The 21,010-nt window shown below is 40.2% G+C and overlaps 1 long non-coding RNA gene across 1 annotated transcript in view; it reads left to right on the top strand.

Moving 5' to 3' along the window:
• LOC115369898 (uncharacterized) overlaps nt 1-21,010 on the top strand; it is a 109,363-nt gene that overhangs the window by 46,249 nt on the left and 42,104 nt on the right. Inside the window, exon 3 of the long non-coding RNA XR_003929201.1 lies at nt 19,512-19,517. This is a non-coding gene — a long non-coding RNA (uncharacterized LOC115369898). The remainder of the gene's footprint in view (nt 1-19,511; nt 19,518-21,010) is intronic.

The following is a 21,010-nucleotide window of genomic DNA, read 5'->3' as shown; positions in this document are numbered from 1 at the left end:
TGAGGGCAATGACAAGGACGTAAGCACAGTGCATGAGTGAAGATTGCAGCAGCAGGAGCAGCAGCATGGAGACTTAGACTTAGACTTAGACTTAGACTTCTTTTATTGTCATTGCACAAAAAAAAAAACACAGCAGTGAGATTTTGGCAACGAAATGTCGTTGCTTGGCTTCCAGGTTACAGCAGAGATGGAATTGTGGGACCGTTTAAATATATATAAATATAAATATATATAAATATAGTCTATATAACTGGTGTGATATGGTCTATATAACTAGTGCTAAAAAACAAGAGCTAAATAATAATGAGTGCAATTGAGAGTAACTAGATAAAACAGAATGTAAACAACAGACTAAACAGTGTAAACAACTGAATAAACAGTGTAAATAATAATGAGTGTAATTGAGAATAACTAGATAAAACAGAATGTAAACAACAGACTAAACAGTGTAAACAACTGAATAACCAGTCTAAATAATAATGAGTGCAATTGAGAATAACTAGATAAAACAGAATGTAAACAACAGACTAAACAGTGTAAACAGAGGAGCAGAGGGTTAAAAATAAGCAGGCTTTTCTGGTTTTACAGACCACCTTATTGGGACTGAGCATTTGATGTGAATGCCTTGATCAAGTGTAGGTCATGTGATGGCAAAGTGACTCGAGTTGCCTGCCTGAACAAGCTCACAGGCTCACTTCATTAAAACTGCTTCAACCTATTTACACTGAATCAGATTCATCTCAACATATTCAAAGAGCAGCCTTTGAATATTCAGCTGGAGTACCTAGGCCAAGCATCACAATTAGAATAAACAGAATTTTTCATACAGGAAGATAACCTTGTTCATGCTGTACGAGTGCAGATCAGCAATTGAGTCAACAATACATGCCAGATCTGGAGCGAGAAACTTTGCCTCAAAATCATTGAAGTTAATTTTCAAGAAGAGAAGCAGACATCAACTTGATTCAAGCTTTTTGGCCTCACAGTCTGTTTTTCTCTTCTTGGGGGAAGAAATTCATCTAGTATTGTCTTTGTCTGACAAAGAAATGTTAATTGGTTGCTTTTTTCAACCTTTACCTTTCCATTAATGGAGAGATTTTTTTTTTTTTTTTTTTTTTAATTTATTCTATTATTTATTTATTTATTTATTTACACACATCCATACATCCTCACAGACTAGGAGAGGTGCAGCTCTGTCTGCACACAGCAATCTTCCCTACTGAAAGTCCCAGCAGGCTCTACCTCTCCTCTGCTTAAATTGGCTCATATATTGCTCACCTGTGGCTGCTTTACCAGGTACAGAGCAGATAACTGGGGTAACACTTGCCCTCTAGAACTTTCTCTAGTCGTCTACCACTGTGGAAAAAGACCTTGTCCATGGTGCTGAAAGTGCTGGCTTGTTCCAACATTGTAAAACAGCTGCTCTGTGGTGCCACAATACAAAAAAATGGTAATCATATATTTGGAGAAAGCTAGTACAATTTGTTTTGAAGTCAGTAATTACCTTGATTTTCAGGGAACATCCTCTCACCACCACACATGTAAAGCTCATTATTATTTTTCTTTTAATAGTATTCGTATTTTCTGGGAAAGTTGAGCAGGATGTGGCATCAGACAATTCAGACAAACAACACAGTGATGGCAAAGTGATAAATTGAAACGTATGAGAGGGAGGATCCCCAGATTTTTGCCTGCTTTAATCCATGAAGCGTGCTATTATAAAAATCCTGTACATGAACTTGAATTGAACTCCATTTGATGTGGTCTTGGTCTTTGCTGAGTCGTGACACCCTCAAAGTCTTGGTCCTGGCTAGGACTTGATTGTCTCTGCTCTTGGTATCGGGTTAGGGTCTCAACTACACTTCTTGCTTATGAAAGCGACTAATGAAGCCACAGCTGAAGGTCCTGACCCAAGACAGTGTACTCAGTAGTTGAGTTGTAAAAAAAAATCAGGGGGGATGGTCAATTTTTTTCACTTGATGAAAAGTGAGGATGGCAGTTTTACAGGGGGGATGATTTTGACCGTTTTTATTTCAGGGGGGATGCCATCCACCCTCATCCCCCCTCAACTCAAGTACTAAGTGTACTTATCCAATGTTCCTGTTCCTGTTCAGTTTCAAGTTCATTTTTATTTAGAGCCCAATATCACTGTTTGCAATCAAGAGTCATATTTTCTGCTCTCACTTTCCTTCTCTCCTCATCAGTCTGTCTCTCTCTCTCTGTCTCTCTCGCTCTCTCTCTCCTGAGTCATCTTCAGTCCACCAGCTGAATCAGAGATGTGTTAAATCTCTATCCATCTGTTCTGAGGTCCCAGGCCCAGCATGGCTCCACCACCCTGGGGGAAACAGACAGACGGAGCCCCTGTTGACTGGTTCTCCCCTGGCTTGACCATTCATCTCCATCTGTGCTCGTCTCAACACACATTCCTGTCTTCTGCCGGGGCTGGGACAGTGTTAGCACCCCCCCCCCTACTACCTGGGGAGAAGAGAGACTCCCATATCCCTCTTCCCGCTGTTTCTGATTCAAGCTCGATCTCCATTCACAGCACTCTCTGACTCCAGATTCTCATATCTGGGATCAGGGTCAACCCAGGATCAGTTTGATTGGCTGCACAAAACCACTCCAACATTTCAACATTTTGTCTGACATTGATCATCTCTGACTTCAATAGATTAAAAGCTGCTCATAGCCTGGTAGCAAGAAATGCTTTAATAGCTGTGTGAATGGGACTGCTGGTCTTCAATCTGCACATTTTGTGTTGCTGTTGTGGTTTGGATGTGTAACAGCAGTGTGTCATGGTGTTGATTACAATTTAAGAATCCTATGTAAAGTTTGTTGTGGATGTCAGCACCAAGGGAAATGCATATTTTTAAATTTGGTTGCTACGAAACAGTATGATACAATACAGCACATTATGAAATGATACCGTACAGCATAATAACAGCATGTTTGCCACATCATTCAATTAGTCAGTCAACATTAAACTACAGTCTGGGGTCATCGCTCTCGGTCAGCAGAGATAGCAAGGTGGAATCATCAGAGTATTTTAAAAGAAACAGGCTGGGCACACTGGTGGTGCAATCTGTGATGTGGCAGGAATATGAACTGCTTTGGCAATAGAAAGTGATGTAGCAACAAAATAACAGAGGGGTCACTGAACCTCAGATGATGGCAGACCCTTGTCAGCCTGTAAGGACACACAGGGTGTTTTATTCGAGTATTTGTTTATCAAGAGAGGATCAGAGTCAGTGTAGCAATTAAATCAAATGTCTGATACTGGGGAGCACAGAAACACTCTTTCAACAACAAACATCCTCAAAGAAGAGTCTTTCCCACCATCACTGTCATGAATCAATTAACCAGAAATTCATTAGAATTTCAGATCAGGGGACAGATAAAAAATAGTTTCTGTCCTTTAGCCTGTCATTGTCAGATCCAAACAATGGCTTAAAAGTCTGCTGAAGGCTGAAACTGAAATAATTTCGTCATAAAAAGATACTGAAAAAGGAGCATTATACTCCTGAAATATTAGAGATACTTGGTTGATCCGCATGCATATCCTTTAGCAATGTCATCTGATGACTTATTTAGAAGACTCATTAGTCTTTTTTAACACTTTCCAAATACCTCAGGTAATAAGAGGGAGTAGAACAATACAACTGGACTAGAATAAAGAGCTGTTGAAAGTTACAGAGGATTGATCCATTCTGTGTGCATTATTAAAAGAGCCATTGAATAATTTACTGACTTTGTGATGTGATATATGCACTGCCTTAATGTAATGACTCACATGAGGTCTGTGTTTTGGATTTATCACTAATGACATTACAGGCAGATTTACCAGACAGACAGACACCCCAGTCACTGCACCAGTTGTGCAGACCCACACAGAAATTCACGGTGGGGTCACGGCAGAAAGCATCAACGATCATGATGGAAATGATTGTCCATAACTGAACACACTGTTACATCTTTGAAAGTAGGTAAATTTTCAAATGTCTGTATGAAATCTGCCAGTTTTTTTTTTCTTTTTATAAGGGCAAAATGCAGTTTAACATTTCAAATAACTGTAGTATTTGTGTCAGCTGACCCTGCATTGCTCAGTTATTATGTTAGCATGCCATTCTACTCTATAGATGAATGATGTGCCATAACTTGTCATAGCTAGCATAGCTAGCACTCAGCTTTATCTCTCTTCTCCTTCCATTCCTGTCATTCCTTCTCTCAGCTGCTGTGTTCAGGTCATATCTGCTGATGTAGAGTAATCCTGTTTGAGTCTTTAATGTCAGTCTGGCCACTCTTCTTTAATGTCAGTCTAGCAGTCTTCTTTAATGTCAGTCCTGCTCCTGTAGCCGACTTCTAATGGTGGCCTGTCAGAGTGAAATAAGAAGCTTCCACCTGCTGTTTGTCTGGATATTCATGTTTAGATTAGTTCAGTAATGGACGACAGCCATTTACTGTAGGCTTATATCTCGCTGGACTACAGGATCAAGTCAATGAGTGAGAGACAAAGAAAGGAAGAGAGGAGGATAGTGAAAGAGTACTTAAGGGAGCAGAGGATGTGGAGGGAGAAAGAGACAGCAGACTCAGAACAACAGAGTGAAAGCAGAGTCCAAGTGGCTGCTAGTTTCATGAACTGAATACAGAGTGCAGCATTTTATACTCACCAGCACCTTAACCCTTATATGGTATTCATTTTTTTGTTACACAGGGAGTATTGCTGGGTCTGGTGGACCCATTGCATTTTGGGACTTTAATTCAACATAATCAAACCTTTTTTTGTTAAAGTACTCAGCAGATTTTTACTTCATCCCAATTGCAAGTAATATAAACAATACATATGCTAAATTTGTTCCCTTTACCTTTGTAAAATCACATTTATGAATAGAAATAACACTCGTTTTTTTATTAAAATGCAACAAAATAAATCTATCATAAAACAGGCATAACTAGAAAATAATCAGCAAATGTACAAATGAAGGCAGTTTTTCTAGTGTTTTATTTGAATTTCATTAGAAATGTAACTTAACATTTACACATAAAATCTGTCTGAACAACACATTAGCCCAATTGAACACGGCCATTTCATTCCAGACTATGCCATACAATAGGTGCAGAGTTTCACTTTGTGTGCACTGCAGATGTACTTCTTGTACTGGGTGCATGTATAGTGTTTTTCTGTCCATCTTGGGTCCGCACACCTGACAGTTACTGGCCACAATCTAGAATAATGAAAAGATAAAGATCTTTACTAACACTCGTCACATTGGCAGCTATGCGGGGCAGTTCATTTCTTGAAAACGAAGACCATTCAATTCTGCCATTTCTTGACATCCATATGTTGTCATGTTATGTTATGTTGGCTGCTGGCCTGCTGGTCCTGAGGTACGTTTGCGTTTGGGAGGTGGCTGATAGGCTGATCCAGAGGCTCTTTTACGCTTCTGAGTTGGCTGATACTCATCCTCAGAAATGTGATCCTCACATTCTGAAACCTCTTCCTCTGCATCATCATCAACACCTTCTCTCTCTTCCAATATCAATTGTAAGGCAGTCTGAACAGAAAATCGCTTTGCCATCTTGATCAGTTTTGGTATGGCACCACACTGACAGAGCTATCTATAGCGTCAGGTCCCCGAGATTGGTTCCCGCAAGACAGAGGGTGAAATGTGTGGGAATGTGGGTGCAGTTAGTGTTGGGTACTCCAATTTTCTAACAATGTTGCAACCTTGTGCGGGAACAGGTACACCCACAGTGTGCATCTGTTCCCACTCTCTCTCTCTCTCTCTGTCTCCCACACGCACGGACGCACGCACGCACGCACACACAGAGAGAGAGAGAGAGAGAGAGAGAGAGAGAGAGAGGGTTTGGGGGGGTCATTAAATTTTTTTTCTGATATATGTTCCTCACAGAAAATGACCCAAGGCCAATAAATATTTGTTTGAAAAAATAATTATTTGTATCATTTTTCTTCAGCTAAAAACTGAAAACGGGTCCCACAGACCCAAATACCTTATAAGGGTTAAAAATGACTGAACCGCCAATCCCATTTGTTAGCTTTCATAATGCTACTCTCAGTCAAAGCCTTAAGTTTCATGTGGCTTAAAATCCTCTGCAAAGAGAGGCAAAATCAAAGTACATTTAACCTGTATACCTGAGAGCAGTGAGACCTGCATGTTGACATGCCTGCTGGAGGGAAATTGTCATAAACTTGGAAAATCAGTGATAGCTTTGGGCAAAAGAGGAAAACAAATGCCTGTAAAACGTTAACTAATGGTAATGTTTCAATCAGGGCAGATGTTTGAAAAACGTCTAAGTGCAGTGTATGATAAACCTTAAACTTTTGAACTTAAGAGTTGTCAAAATACTTCCCACTGTTCTGGGTGAACATGTTAGGGTCATGTTAGATTTGTTTATTTTTAAATGACACTCAGGTTCAGCAGAGATGTTTGAAATATAACCTGTAATGTGATACCTCACCATGATACATTACTTTAAGATGCCTTAACAAGCCTTTACTGTAGCATCTTGTCCATTTGATCTCAGCACTCTTCATTAATCCACCATGTAGTCCACACTGTTCCATAGTAAATAATGGCCATAGGTGATCCATTTGAGAAAATGTGTATTCAAATTAAATCAAAGGCTGTGAACCGTGCTCTGGGCTCATTATTAACTTGCTGTCGAGTGAATCTGACACATTTACAGTTGTTGTAATGTGTGTGATGGCATTGTAATAGACTTATATACCGGAAACATTAAGGAGAGTGTTAAAATACAGCAGGGTGGTACAAACAACCTGTCATCAGCCTGTCTGAATACAACACTGTGTATAAAACAGACAACTCAGAAATACCTCTATTTTTATGTATCAGTGTTGTATCATTAAGTATGAAAACATGTTATATATCCATTTCACATTGTATTAATATGGTGTCTAATAATGGAGACTTTTGCAGTGAAATGGCCAGGGCACCTGGAGGGAACCGGCGGAAATATGGATAGGACATGCCAAGTCCACGCAGAAAGGACCAACACCGAGATTCAAACCCAAGTTCCCCTTGCAGGGGTCACATTGCTAAACACTAATTCACCATGCCTGTCATGAGTCTGGCTGGACTCAAATGCAGAATCACCAGAGGCAGGCAGGAGTAGAGCAAAAACAGCAAGTTTATTGAAGGTTTCAGGCAAAACATAAAACAGTTTGTTCCAAGATCCAAAACCGGTGAACAGTCCAAGCAAGCAAAGATATAAAAACATGTGGCAAGGCAGAAAGAAAAAAAAACAGGCACGGGGGAAAACCAGGCAGGCAAAAGGCGGGATACGTAAATAGACAGGAAACCCCAATGATGATCTGACGTACAACAATTGCAAACTGACTAAGAGCTGGAGAACTTGATGAGTAACAAGCAACAGGTGAGTGAGGGACTTGGCGGGCCAGCAGATGATAGGCTGGTAAGCAGGTCTGTGGGTGTGCAGGTTTGTGTGCCAGGTGAAATTGTGGGAACAGGTGGTTGGTAATGACTGGAGGGAAGATGAGGAGTGTGAACAGAGTGTGGCTGTGTGGAGACACACAGAGCGGGGAGGGCAGGATGATGAAGAGCTGGACGTTCCATCAGAGTTCATGACAGAGTCTATGACAGTGCCACCCTTGCAGTTACATGGATTGTGAAATTGGCTTCAGAAACAGAGACATTTGTCAATGTCAAGAGATTATCTCTCCATAAAAGACTCATCAAAGTCTTCCATGTTATCTCATTATATGCACTTTTTTCTATAATTCCTCTTTTATGAGCCCTGCTGTTCTTCTCCTTTCCTTCTTTACCCTCCCTGTGTGCCTCTTCTTATTTATTCAGCGTTCTCTTCTCTCCATTATCTCCTCCTCAGTACTTCTCTCTTCTATCAGCATTCTTAAGGGCATTTTTTCACTTGTGGTGTGCTTGTTGTGGTTCAAATAAGTGTAATAGTTGATACTTTGTTGCATTATTGTCAGCCTGCTCATTGGTCAGGGTCAGATAAATACAGGGTGTCCATAAAGTCTCTTTACAATTTAACAAATTTATTAAAAAAGCAAATGAATTGACAGATCTGTGGAAATTATTACAAATGAGGAGTAGATATTGAAGTTTTTTTTTTTTTTTTTTGCCTCATTTAATACACCTCTATATGGGCACCATTAGTTGCACAAAGCACATCAAGACGGTATTCGATTTCTTGCCATGTTCGCTGTAGCATAGCCTCATCAATGGTGACAATGGTATCAGTGATCTTTTGCTTCAGGTCGTTGATATCCCGTATCTTTGTTCGATCCATGATATCTACACGAAAAACTTAGATAACCACTGAGTACATAGAACAAATCTGGTTAACATATCTCATCAATTGCTTTTGTAATATTTTTTTTTTAAATTAAATAAAGGGATAATAAAGGGAGCCTCGCAATACAGGGCGTATTGCGAGGCTCCCTTTATTGTTCAAATACATTTGGCCGATATAGTATCCAACATGGGCATGACGCACCATCAGCAGCTTTCTTCATTATTGCACTGCTCATTTGAGCTAAGTACCCAGACTACAATGTATTTCCTAGTTGCTCCATGTCAACCCTCGATTTATTTTGTTTCTGTGTTGCTCAGTGCAAGCTGTTAATGCTTCCAAGTTGCTTCTGTCTTGCTTATTAATTATGAAACCATTTAATTACAAGCAATGTGCACTTGAGCTACGGGAGCTGCATCAGCCCAAGGCACTTGCTGCTTCCTGTAGTTGGGTTGAATCCATTTTGGTTCAAGTTCACACCACAAACAATCCACTCTAGAGTTTGTCTGTGTTGAAACCACCTCCTCAACATGGTCTTAGTCTGGTTGTGATTGCTGGTTTCACACCTGACCAAGGTGGTAAACACACTGGAGTGAAAAATTACTTGGGCCATTGTCAAAGAGCCTAGACGCGTATGAAATCTCTTGTTCCATGAATCACCTTGAGTCGGGGGGGGTTGGAAGCCTACACATACAGGCACTAGCCACTCCAACATTCACTCTGATGTCACATAGCCACTCCATATGAGTGTAAAAAACTTGCCTTACAAAATCAGCATGCGGCGCATCAAGGCACTCGATTCTGCCACCACAAAAAAATTAATCTCAAAGGCAGTAAAAAAAATATGGCTTGTAAATCAGTGATTTTAAAACCTCAATCCTTATTTAATTTCAAAACTTTTGAATTTCAAGTCCAGGTCCTACATTTTTACACTGTACGTGTAAAATCTAATCCTCAGTGTTAATTCAACTATAACTGAGAGTGTACATGGCCTAAAGAACCTCCTACTGAGAAGAACCAGTGTGTTTTAGAAAACTCACTTGCTGAAGCATCACTTTTTTTTGACGGTGCGACAGCGAGGAGGGGGCTGAATAACAAGGGCAACTTGAGGCACTTGGCAGCGTCTTCCTCGAGTGCCTTTCTTTTTTTCTCTCTCTCCCTTTCTGCCCCACCTTTCCTCTTTTTTTCCCCGGATTTGGATTGGGGTCCATGGAAAAATTTATTTATCAACTGCAATGTAATCACTAAACCTTTCCTCCCGCCTCCTCCGCTCTCCTCCACAGTCCAACACACTCGCGCGAGTCGCCACACCCCCTCCTATGTTTACAGCGTGCTCGGACTGTTGGGGCGGGTGTTAATCAAAACAAACCAATCACGTCTTGATCTTGTCACAGGCTGCTGGCCTCTGATTGGCCTGGCCTGGCCTGTCCCTCTGTAAGGGACAGGCCAACCGGAGAGCGGACCGGCATGACAGCTGATTGGCCTGGCCGGCGACCTGTCCAAAAAAAAAAAAAAAAAAAAAAAAAAAAGACAGGCAGGCCAGCAGGCCAGTGACAGGCCGGCGCTTCGGGAATTCTCCCGGTTCTCCCGATGTACAGTCCGGGCCTGCTTCTAATTCTACTAAGTGAACACACCGAAGAATTGTTATTCTCCTGAGTGCATCTCAGTAAATCTAATAAAACAGCAAAATGTTGCCAAACAAATACAAGCAGCTATACCTGGAAATCCCATTGTATTGTAAATCTACACAGACTTACACATATGAGCATCAGACTAATGGTCTTTGACTTGAACACCTGTGGAGCTATGCCATCTAGAATCCTGTGTGTGTGCGTGTGTGTGTGTGTGTGTGTGTGTGTGTGTGTGTGTGTGTGTGTCTGGTGGCAGGCGATGGCTCTTCTGTAGTCATCAGTGAGGTTTATCACAAGTGATTTATCATGAGGAGACGTGGATTTACTGCTGCAGTCTTTCCAGCTGAGACAGAAGACAGAATCCTTCTCACTGTGAATCACATATCAATCAGAGAGATGGACAGACTGTTTACTACAAACTGCTCTCATCAGCTTCAGCTCTCCTCAAACATTAATGACACTTTTCTGAACCAAGGCTCAGTAATTATTATATGTGTTATCTGTCATACAACTGCTTGGTGAGTTATAACACACATAGATAATAACTCAGAAAGAGAGGAAATGAGTCAACAACAGGAAGAAAGAGAGATAGTGAGAGACATTTTCCAGATTCACCAACCGTTTGATGATAAAACATTTATGTTAATACTTGGACCATGTTGACTTCAATCCATACAATGAAAAATCACACAGATCAGGTCATTGTGGCTCGCCATATAAAGCACATAGATATGGAAAGATTCTGTTACTATTTAATTCAGGGGCAAAAAGAACTGACCCAGTGTTCAAGGTTCGATATCAAAGACACAGAAAAACAGAACAGTATTCCACTGTATTCAGTTGTTGCACCACAACTACAAATTTCTCAAGAAAGCAATCATTTATTAAGGGAAAAAAGGAGTCCAGAGCCCAGCCAAACAGATAAAAAGGCGAGGAAGAAACTGGGCCAAATTCCCCTCAGGGATCAATAAAGTATTTCTGATTCTGATTGTGGTTGTGATTCATCCTCACAATGGGCTGTGCGAACCTAGATCTTCCCCACTAAACTATCAAAAAGGGAAACACAGGACTAATAAGAACCAGGAAAGAAAACCTGAAAACTGGACAACCAGAAACCCAACATGCGAAAAACATGCTCGGGGAAAAACAAATTGGGAAAAAGGGAAACTAAGTGGCTGCAGGCTGTCGGGCTTCACTGTGTGCCTCCCACTACTCCTCAGGTCCTCTTTTAGTCATCTTGCATAATTGCAATCAGCTGTGCACACCTGGAGAGGGAATAGGTAGGGGAGAGAGGCAAATAGGATTGACAGGCAACCCCACAAGGTGTGTAATTACACAGGGCTTAAACCAGCCACGCATAACATCAGTAATATAAATAAAGGTGCCTTGTGTTTTTTTTGTAATATATGAGTGAACTGAGGATGAATCTAATTCCTCCAGTGCAGTAAAATTATGGAGTTTAACTACTCTTGTATACTAAATGGTAAATTCTTGGCTCAGAAATGCTCCCTCAGAATAACATTTAACCCAACGTGAGGATAATTGTTCTGACATTTACTAGAAATGTAAGTGTTGGTCTCTACAATACAGGCGTCAACTATTTTAACATTCTCTATGGGAAGCATGATGAAAAATAGATGCATTTCATGCTTTCCTTGTCTCGTCTTGTCTCCTGCACAGCCCACAGTCCCTAAAACACTCCATTATTGATGTCAATACTTCACAGTTTCCCACTAGGTGATATCCTGGTTCATCCATATGCCAGGGCTTGCTGCTCTCAGCCATGTGGGACTAAGCTGTGTCTCTGTGCCAAACCTCATTCACCCTCTGTCATTCTTTCCATTTTCAATGGACATGAAAATTCAAATTGAAATCCATCCATTTCAACCATTACTGACATTTTTTGAAATATTTTCACACCTTCATCATCACCTTCATCGGAGGATCATGGTCAGAATATCATTTTAAAGCATTTTTCAGTATAACTCTAAACCCCTCTAGCCTTAGAAAAGGTTATCTGTCTCAGCACTGAGTCATGTTACAGTCGTTTCTTGAGGTTGTGTGGACAAGATCAGATCTGAGCGATGGGGTTTGACTCCTGCTGCTGGGGTTACAGCAGATAAGAAGCATTAAAAAGCTCTGGCAGCGGCTCTGTGGCTGTAAACCTGTAAAGGGAGAAGAATGAGCTGGACTGGAGAGACCGGCCACATCTCACAGAGAAGTGGAGGAGAGAGGCTGAAGGGGGGCATTAACAGAACCAGTTGGCAGTCCATATGAGAAAGACCTGAGACATTTGCTCTGTCCATAAGAGAAAATAATGTGCTTTGTGTGTCTTGGTTAGTGGAGCAATCCCCTGTAGTCTCTCAAAATCTTTCCACAACTTAATAGCCCTTTTACATTCTAAGCTGCTGCCAGCTTCAGCCTCAGCTTCCATATCAGAGAGTGCTCCATGTTCACACACACACACACACACACACACACACACACACAGCACTTTATTGTTCAAACAACAAAGATTTTCAGTTCAGTATGCTGCTTTGTGAAGATGGAGGTAGAGGGGAAAATTGAGAGGCTGCTCTTCACTGTTGTGTTCAGAAGGAATGATTACTACAAAATTGAAGGACAGAGGAACAGTGAGAAGACTTAGAAGAGAAAATCACAAGACTGAAGAGACGAGTGGAGCCAGAAAAGACTTTTTTTTTTTTTTTTTTTGTGATTGCTTGACTCATTGTGCCAAAACTCTACACATGAGCCATGTAGAACACTTGGAGGTAACCATCTCATTCCTATGCGAATGAGATGGTTATCTCATTGCAACAAAGCGATACACACATGCACCATTTGAATTACACTTTCAAAGCAGCAACAACACACTGATGTACTTTGTATATAACACTGCTGTCTTTAGTACCTTGTACATTTTTTTTTTTTTACAGTAATAACAACAGAGATAGAAAGCAACAGGTGAATGACCATGATGCTTTTCACTCTGAATACAGGAGCCATTTCAAATTATTGCAGTACAGACTGAATATGACCTTCATGTAAATGCTGCACAAAAACATGAAGACTAACTGTAACTAACATTTCTTGTCATTGTAGATATGGTGAATGCGCTGGTAGAATTGATACATTATGACTTAAAACATTTTACTGCTTTGCTTACAGAATGTAAACATGAATAACACAATAAGATAAAAAAAGATGCCATCTAATAAAGCATCAAATGTATGTGCTTATCCAGTGTGTCAAAAGTAATGTCCAACTCTGAGAGAGGACTGAGTATTGTTTCTTATGTGCTAGAAATAAGAATGGTAACACTTTACAATAAGAATACAACAATTAACGTTAGTTAATGCCGTAATAAACATTAAGTAACAGGTAATAAACATTAAGTAACAGTTAACTAACTGTTAACTAATGTGTCTAAGATGTACTAACATGTACTAATGCTGTTCATGCTAAGGTATTAATTTATATATTATTTAAGGGTTATTGTAGATATTATTAACATTAGTAAATGCCATAATAATCATTAACTAACTGTTAATTAACCATTACAGCATTAACTAACATTAACTAATGTTAATTGTTGTACTCTTATTGTAAAGTGTTACCATAAAAATAAATAAATAAATAAATGAATAAATGTACATTCCAACACAATTGAGAGAAATCGTCAATTAGTAAAAGTTCACAGAAGTAGAGATCTGTGTTTTACAATTTTTTATTTCATTTATTTATTTATTTTTATTTTATTATTTTTTAATTGCCTATGTACTATCTTTGAAAGTGTAGGCCATTTTGTAAAACACACACTACATGCTACACACTAACCACAAAACCTAACACCATCCCAGCTAAAATTATGCAACTCCTGCAAAAGCAACCAATGCAAACTCAATACACGACACACACACACCATCATTTGAATATGCACATGAAGCACCAACTACACATTGATAATAATAATATTTTTTATTAAAAAATATTATTATATATATATTTTTTTTTTTCAAATTGATGTACTGTAACACACCTCAAACAGCAAAAGCACAAGTGAATAATCAATAGAATTCAATAGAGAGATGAAAAGTGTGTAACATGTGAACTAATTGTGGACAAGAGCAGTCTGGTGGAAACTAACATTGCTAATGTACCTGGGCTGCTCTGGCTCCTACTCATTAGGAATCAGTCTGTTCTGGAAGGAGTCCAGAAATGTGCTAATGTCTGCAGCGTTGTATTAGACCAAGGGTTGCATGATGGTGAAGGGTGCTGTTTTGATGGCCGTGCACATTTTGTATTGCCACCACATTGTCCCAGGACGTTGATAATGGCACAGTGGGCCCTATCTTGCGCCAGACTCCCTAAACCCGCTATTTGCGGATTTAGGATTTAGGAAGAGGCGTTCCCCCGTAAAAGTTGCTATCTTGTGCACCTCCCGCTATCCGCAAAACACCTCCGCTACCCGCTATATTATGCATAGGTGTGTTTTGGGCGTTACGCCAGTTAAACCAATCAGTGTGCCAGGTGCCATTGCCTTTAAGGGCAGGATGCGCTATCCTAAATCCTAAATCCTAAACCCGCGATGAAGAGAGGAAGGTAGATTTTCTCAGGGCTTCTACTGAGGCTAAAGCAAGTTGGGTTTATATACATATTATATATTATATTATAGGCGAGTTTATTCGAGAGGTGGAGCCACATGTGTCCAAGTGGACGTGTCACAAGGTTGTACTGATTGAGTAAAATCCCCGGGTCACACACCACACACACAAGAGGCAGAGGTGGAACTATGTGTAAACTAATTTATTGACAAGGTAGATTGGGCAAATAAAATATTAAAAAATAAAAATATAGCACAGGTGCTGGCTTATGATAAAACAATAAAACGTGCTGGCGTAAGTGTCCAATTAAAACAGTCTTTCCTCCAAACAGTCTATATGAGTAATATACTCAGTCCATTCCGGCGGCGTCCCGGTATCAGTCCGACCGTGTGCGTGGTGAGGCTCCGTCGGGGCGCGCATTGAAGCCGCCTGGATGCGCTCTCCTAACAGCCCAAACTTTAGGGATAAAGTGTGTGCGCAAGATAGCAACTTTAGGGATAGCGCATGAAACACGCCCACGACGCACCTCCAGGCGCAAATGATGCAGTCGGCATAACGGATAGCGGGTAGCGGGTGGTGCAAGATACCGTTTAGGGATAGCGGAAGTTCCTAAATCCGCAATTTGCGGGTAGCGGGTCGTGGCAGCGGATAGCGGGTGGCACAAGATAGGGCCCAGTGTCTGAAATCAGCAAAACAATACACATCTCTTGCGGCAAACAATTCTTGTGAAACTCTTAAAACTCTTTTAAAAAACTTGTGTTTTTGCACACAACAATACACAACACATGTACCATCATTTGAATAAGCACATGAAGCTGTGACGGCCTCCTGCCTAGCAGGGCCTGCTGTGTGTATGTGTTTCCCCCTGTCTGTTGTGTGTGTTTCCTGTGTTGCAGGTTGCTGGTGGGCGGAGATTTATTAACCTATCAGGGAGCACCTGATCTATGGAGGACTAAAAGGGACAGAATGAAATAAATAAATACATCTTTAAATAAATACTTAAAAGTGTCATTAATTAATTAAAATGGGAATTAAATAAATAAATGTGTCATTAAATAAATAAATATGTCATTAAATAAATAAATGTTTCATTAAATAAATAAATGTCATTAAATGTGTCATTAATTCATTAAAATACCAGTTCATTTAATGTAAAAACATATATATAATTATTTCATTATTTATTTAATTATTTCATGGACCGGTGTTGCAGTGCTTCATGAATTAATTTTATCTGTCAAACTCACCCATCAAAGTCAGTGGGCGGGACTAACGTGAATCTAGCCCAATCGATTGCTTAGGTCTGAAGCCTGGAAGTCTGCCGGAGCCGGAGGAGTTCTGCTGAGAGCCTCTCCAGTTAAAGTTACTGCTTCTCTGAGTAGTTCTGGGCAACTTCTCCACATTTTGTGGCTGCACCTATCTAGCACGCATCGCGCACCGCAGTAACATTTGCTCCTGCAAATCCCCCATTTGCTTGAACCGAGTAAAGGTTGCGCCACCAAGTGTGTCAGAATATCAAATCAAATCAAATCAAATCAAATCAAGCTTTATTGTCATTAAGCTACACATACAGCAGTAGTGCACACAAAATGAGATAGAGTTTTTCACTTAGGATCCCCGACTGATGGTAAAGTCAGCAGTTTAAAAGTCTAACAGCTTTCTGGAGGAAGCTGTTGCTCATTCTAGCGGTTTTGCTTTTCACCGTTTGCCTGATGGAAGCAGCTCAAAGTATTTGTGGAGCGGGTGAGAAGGGTCTCTGACAGTGTTCAGTGCTCTACTCCTGCAGGGATGGGATGTTTCCATGGAGCCATGTCTCCGCAAAAGCAACCCCACAGCAGTCTCTCTCCTGCGGGTGTCTCTTAGCAAGCGTAGCTCGTCCAGCTTGTTGTCGAGGGAGCGAACATTAGAGAGCAAGAGCCACGGTCCTGCTGGTCTGGAGGGGTTAGCCTGTAGCCTGTAGCCTTTAGCCTTTAGCCTGTAGCCTGTAGCCTGTAGCCTGTAGCCTTTAGCCTGTAGCCTGTAGCCTGTAGCCTGTAGCCTAGCGTGGATCCCGGCTCTCTTCCCCCTCGTTTGTTTACGTTTGCACCGCTTGCGCTCCCTCCTCTCCCTGGTGACTGCCGGTGTAGACGCAGGTAAAATCCCGTGCTGGCGTAATGTGTCCACATCAAAGCAGAGAGCCTCAGTTCTTGCAGCGTGCTTTACCTGATGTTTAGTAAAGTCTCTCGGCTGTAGGTTATGCAACCTGAGCGTCTGGGTTAAGTAAAACAGTTAAAAACTTTCACTCTAGAATATGTTTACTTGCTCTGCATCAATTGATTATCTGAAGTCGATCTGTCTTGGCTTGCTGTGCCGGGTAACCAGTCAGGTGTTAGGATCCGCCCACTGACTTTGATGGGTGAGTTTGACAGATAAAATTAATTCATGAAGCACTGCAACACCGGTCCATGAAATAATTAAATAAATAATGAAATAATTATATATATGTTTTTACATTAAATGAACTGGTATTTTAATGAATTAATGACACATTTAATGACACATTTATTTATTTAATGAAACATTTATTTATTTAATGACATATTTATTTATTTAATGACACATTTATTTATTTAATTCCCATTTTAATTAATTAATGACACTTTTAAGTATTTATTTAAAGATGTATTTATTTATTTCATTCTGTCCCTTTTAGTCCTCCATACTGATCAGTCTCCCAGGGTTTAAAAGGCCCCCTCTCATTCCCTCTCTCTCCCTCTCATCCACCCTGATGGCACCATGACTTTTGTTTGGTTGGCGTTAGTCTGGTTTAGTTTTGTTTCTCTCATACAACACCTCTCACTCACCATTTTCCACTCATCCATCTGCATACACACTGACATCACAGATTTACACACCTCATGACTTTAGAATGCGTTCTGGTTCATTTATGTTAATAAATCTTTAAATCTCTACGTTAACACTGTGTACCTCCACTTTTTGTCATGGCTCATGAGCCGGGTCGTGACAAAGCACAAACTTCAAACAAATTTTGTTGGTCTAGCCATACGAAAAGAGTGTTAATGGTTTCAGAGACAGTGCTTCAAGAACCACTGTCAGCATTTAAGCATTCAGAAAAAAATCTGAGTTGTTTGCATTAAAGGACAATAATACATTCATTCAGTATAAATGCATGATGAACTGCCGATGTAAACAACTTGACATTTTGTTCTTTTTTATTCTATTTTTATTTGATTTAACTCTGTTTCTAGTCAAAATAAATACAATGATTGACTTCGCTAGGATAGAGACACATCGGCCCCCCTGGTGCCGCCATGTTTGAAAATCCATCGCTAAAATGCCCTCCAGCATGCCAAAAACGAGATGAAGTGCCCAATTGTCTGCCCTTCACATGGGAAAAAAAAAAGATCAAATGCCTTCTAGCGTGCCCCTCCATGCAATAAATAAATTATAATGATAAATTATAATAAATGAGGTGCCCCTCTAATGGAGAAGTGCACCTCCAGTGGATAAAATGTAATGCAGTGCTGTAAAGGGAGTCCCTACATGTGTGTGAATGTGGAAGTTTCTTAATGGATGAGCCTCCAGTGGAAAGAGCATGATGTGCTGCTACAGGACAGGAGCCCTTACAATGAAAGAAATGTGAGGTTCCCTAGGTGCTTTTCTGATGAAGAAAACTCTGAAGGTGCTTTTTAGATGCCTTTCCAAGTGAGAAAACACCATGAAGTGCTCTTACAGTGGAGAAATACCAGTGGAAAAAAAAAACAGAGCTGCAGCACATTCCAGGTGTTGTGTGGAGCCGGCTTTCCCAAAGTGAGGCTGTAACAGCAGTCGAGGGCTGCCACCAAATAATTTGCTATACGTGTTTGCCGTATGTTTTTGCAAAGGGACAATAAGTTAGACTGATATCTTGCTGGCATTTTGATCTGGACTGTACCTGTTGTTTTAATTTTCAATGTACCCTTTAGGTTAGTTGTGAAAAGTCACATCCATTCCACCAGTACAGGTTTTCAGTTTTCAGCTTGATCTCCTTATACATACAGTACACACACACACACGCACACACGCACTGATGCAGAATGTACAAACATATAGTGGTATGAGTCCATTATAGGGACTCGACTTTTTTTTTTATTGATTATTATATTGATGTAATTTTATTGTATATTTATCTTTGCCTTGATGTCAGAGCCCCTTTCTAGTGTTCAGATGTCAGAGGGGTTCACACAGTCGGAGCTGTAACCCTGGCATCCTGCTACAGTAGGAACCTGGGAATTCAATTTGGAAATCAGAAATGTAAAAATTCTTCCCTGAAGGAATTATTTTAGAGTAATTTGCACAAAACGCCTGTAGGCATGTACAGTTTGGTGTGAATTGCTTTTTCATTTAATTTAAGAGTGGCTTATGTGTTTGTGTGAAACAAATGTTAATAGCTTCCTCTGTGTTTTACTTCGGAAGTGTTTGTAAAACAAAAAATTGAAAGGTTTTTACTTCCCTGTGTGTTTTCTCAGCACTATAATTTTAAACTGGATCATCAAATAAAAATGTTAATATTAATCGCGGACGGAGACTGTTTCATAATGCATAGTTGCATAGTTTTGTGTTGGACTGCCTTTCATGCAGTCAGTGCCCTTTTTACTTTTTCACCCCTGCGTCCACCACTGTCCACTTGCCACACACACACTGACAGTTGCAGCTTGGGCATCTGGACTGATTGATTTTCAAGCCCCTTGGCAATGCCTGTAAAATAAGAAAAAAAAAAAGAAAGAAAGAAAATCCAAAGAGTAATAACGGGTGAAATATGTGTTTGCCTTTCACCTGAGTCACCTACTGTGGATGCAGCCCGACCCTCTTCACCCTTCACACCGACAGACAAAGAGACAATAACACACAAGAAACAGCGGAACTAAAAAGAAAGGATGATAGAAAAAAAAAAAGCAAAGGGGAAAAAAACAGGAGGGGAAAGAACCAGGTCTCTCTTAAGACTTCTCCTGCAAGATGCAGAAAATAAATCAGCCTTTAACTATTCCAATTATTCAGTGGCTGACCCAAATGCGGCCATCTTTCATTGCCTGTATCCTTCAATTCGTTATTGAAGGACCTCCAAGTTTCCCCTTCCTTTTTCCTTTTATTATTATTTTTTTTAACTTAACTCTGCTCAAGAATTAGAACACGATTGTTAATTCCTTTCATCCTCAATCATGGTTTCATCCTCTGTCCAGACAATGACATCTTCACAAAAGTTATGAATATTTTATAAAAGTATATAAAGATTGTTATCAAGTGATTTGTGTGGATACACGTACATCTTAACTTAAAGACAACTTGCTATTTATTTGTTATTTATTTGTATAGCTAAAACTAATATGATTTGCAGTTCATCCATGTTTACAAATTTAGATTTATCATTATCCATTCATTCCTTTCTGAAATTTTCAGGCCTTTATAATTAATTTGTAAGATCAAAGGATGTTGTTCAATCTGGATCCTGAAATTAGCTCTGCATTTCTGTGCAGAAGACTCGGCATTAGTAGATAGAGTGTACACCTGTGATACAGAGAAATGGAGGAAGTGGGAGTGTGTGTGTGTGTGTGTGTGTGTGTGTGTGTTCATACCTAATGTGCATATTATAAGCATATAGACACCTACCATGTACATAAACATACATATTCAAACATATAACTGTGGGCACTCACATACACACATACATACAGAATGAGATATAAACAGATGAGATCGATCCTGTTCAGTTGACCACTGATCTGTTTTTCTGCTGGAGTGTGTTTGAACTCAGGGTTTAATTTGGGCTGAAGTCCACAGCTATGAGAAGGTTTCATCGTAATAACTCCCAGCGGGAATTACTTTAGTTTATTAAAGCTGATTTATCTGATTTGTAGTTGAGTAAATTTGATTCTGCTCCACTTCGTACCAGTCAGGGTCTGGTTTTATGTCGATATCTGGCTGAACTCACGAGATCTAGAGCCCCTGTGTTTGGCTCACTATGCCCAGGCTTTGTTTAATAAAATAAATAAATATAATAAAGCACTGACACAGAGAAAAAGTCAAGGCTAATGAAAGTCAGTTTTGAAAGTCTTTTTTTTTTTTTTTTTTCCAGCAGAGCATATGGAGCTGCCAGTTTTTCCGCTCTATTGTCTTGCCTCTGTCCTGTCACAGAGGCTGTTAGTACTGCTCATTGTTTATGCACCCCAGTGTTGACACACACACACACACATACAGAGTTGTGGACAGAGTCAGGTGTTATGATGATCAGGGTCACGGTGGCTGTGTTGTGGCTCGGCCACAAGGTCAAGAGGCTTCAGAAGCGGATGTGAGCCAGAGAGAGGTGAGAGAGACCCTGCAGGCAGCAGACCAGGACAGAGGAGCAGGACGGCACGGACTGCCAACATAACAACCCATATACAATAGGAAACACAACATATAGTCATCTGGAACAACATAATAAAA

The sequence above is a fragment of the Myripristis murdjan genome, chromosome 13 (assembly GCF_902150065.1).
Source record: "Myripristis murdjan chromosome 13, fMyrMur1.1, whole genome shotgun sequence".
Lineage (NCBI taxonomy): Eukaryota > Metazoa > Chordata > Actinopteri > Holocentriformes > Holocentridae > Myripristis > Myripristis murdjan.
The sequence above is the reverse complement of the archived record's forward strand: the minus strand, read 5'-3'. Positions and strand labels throughout refer to the sequence as shown.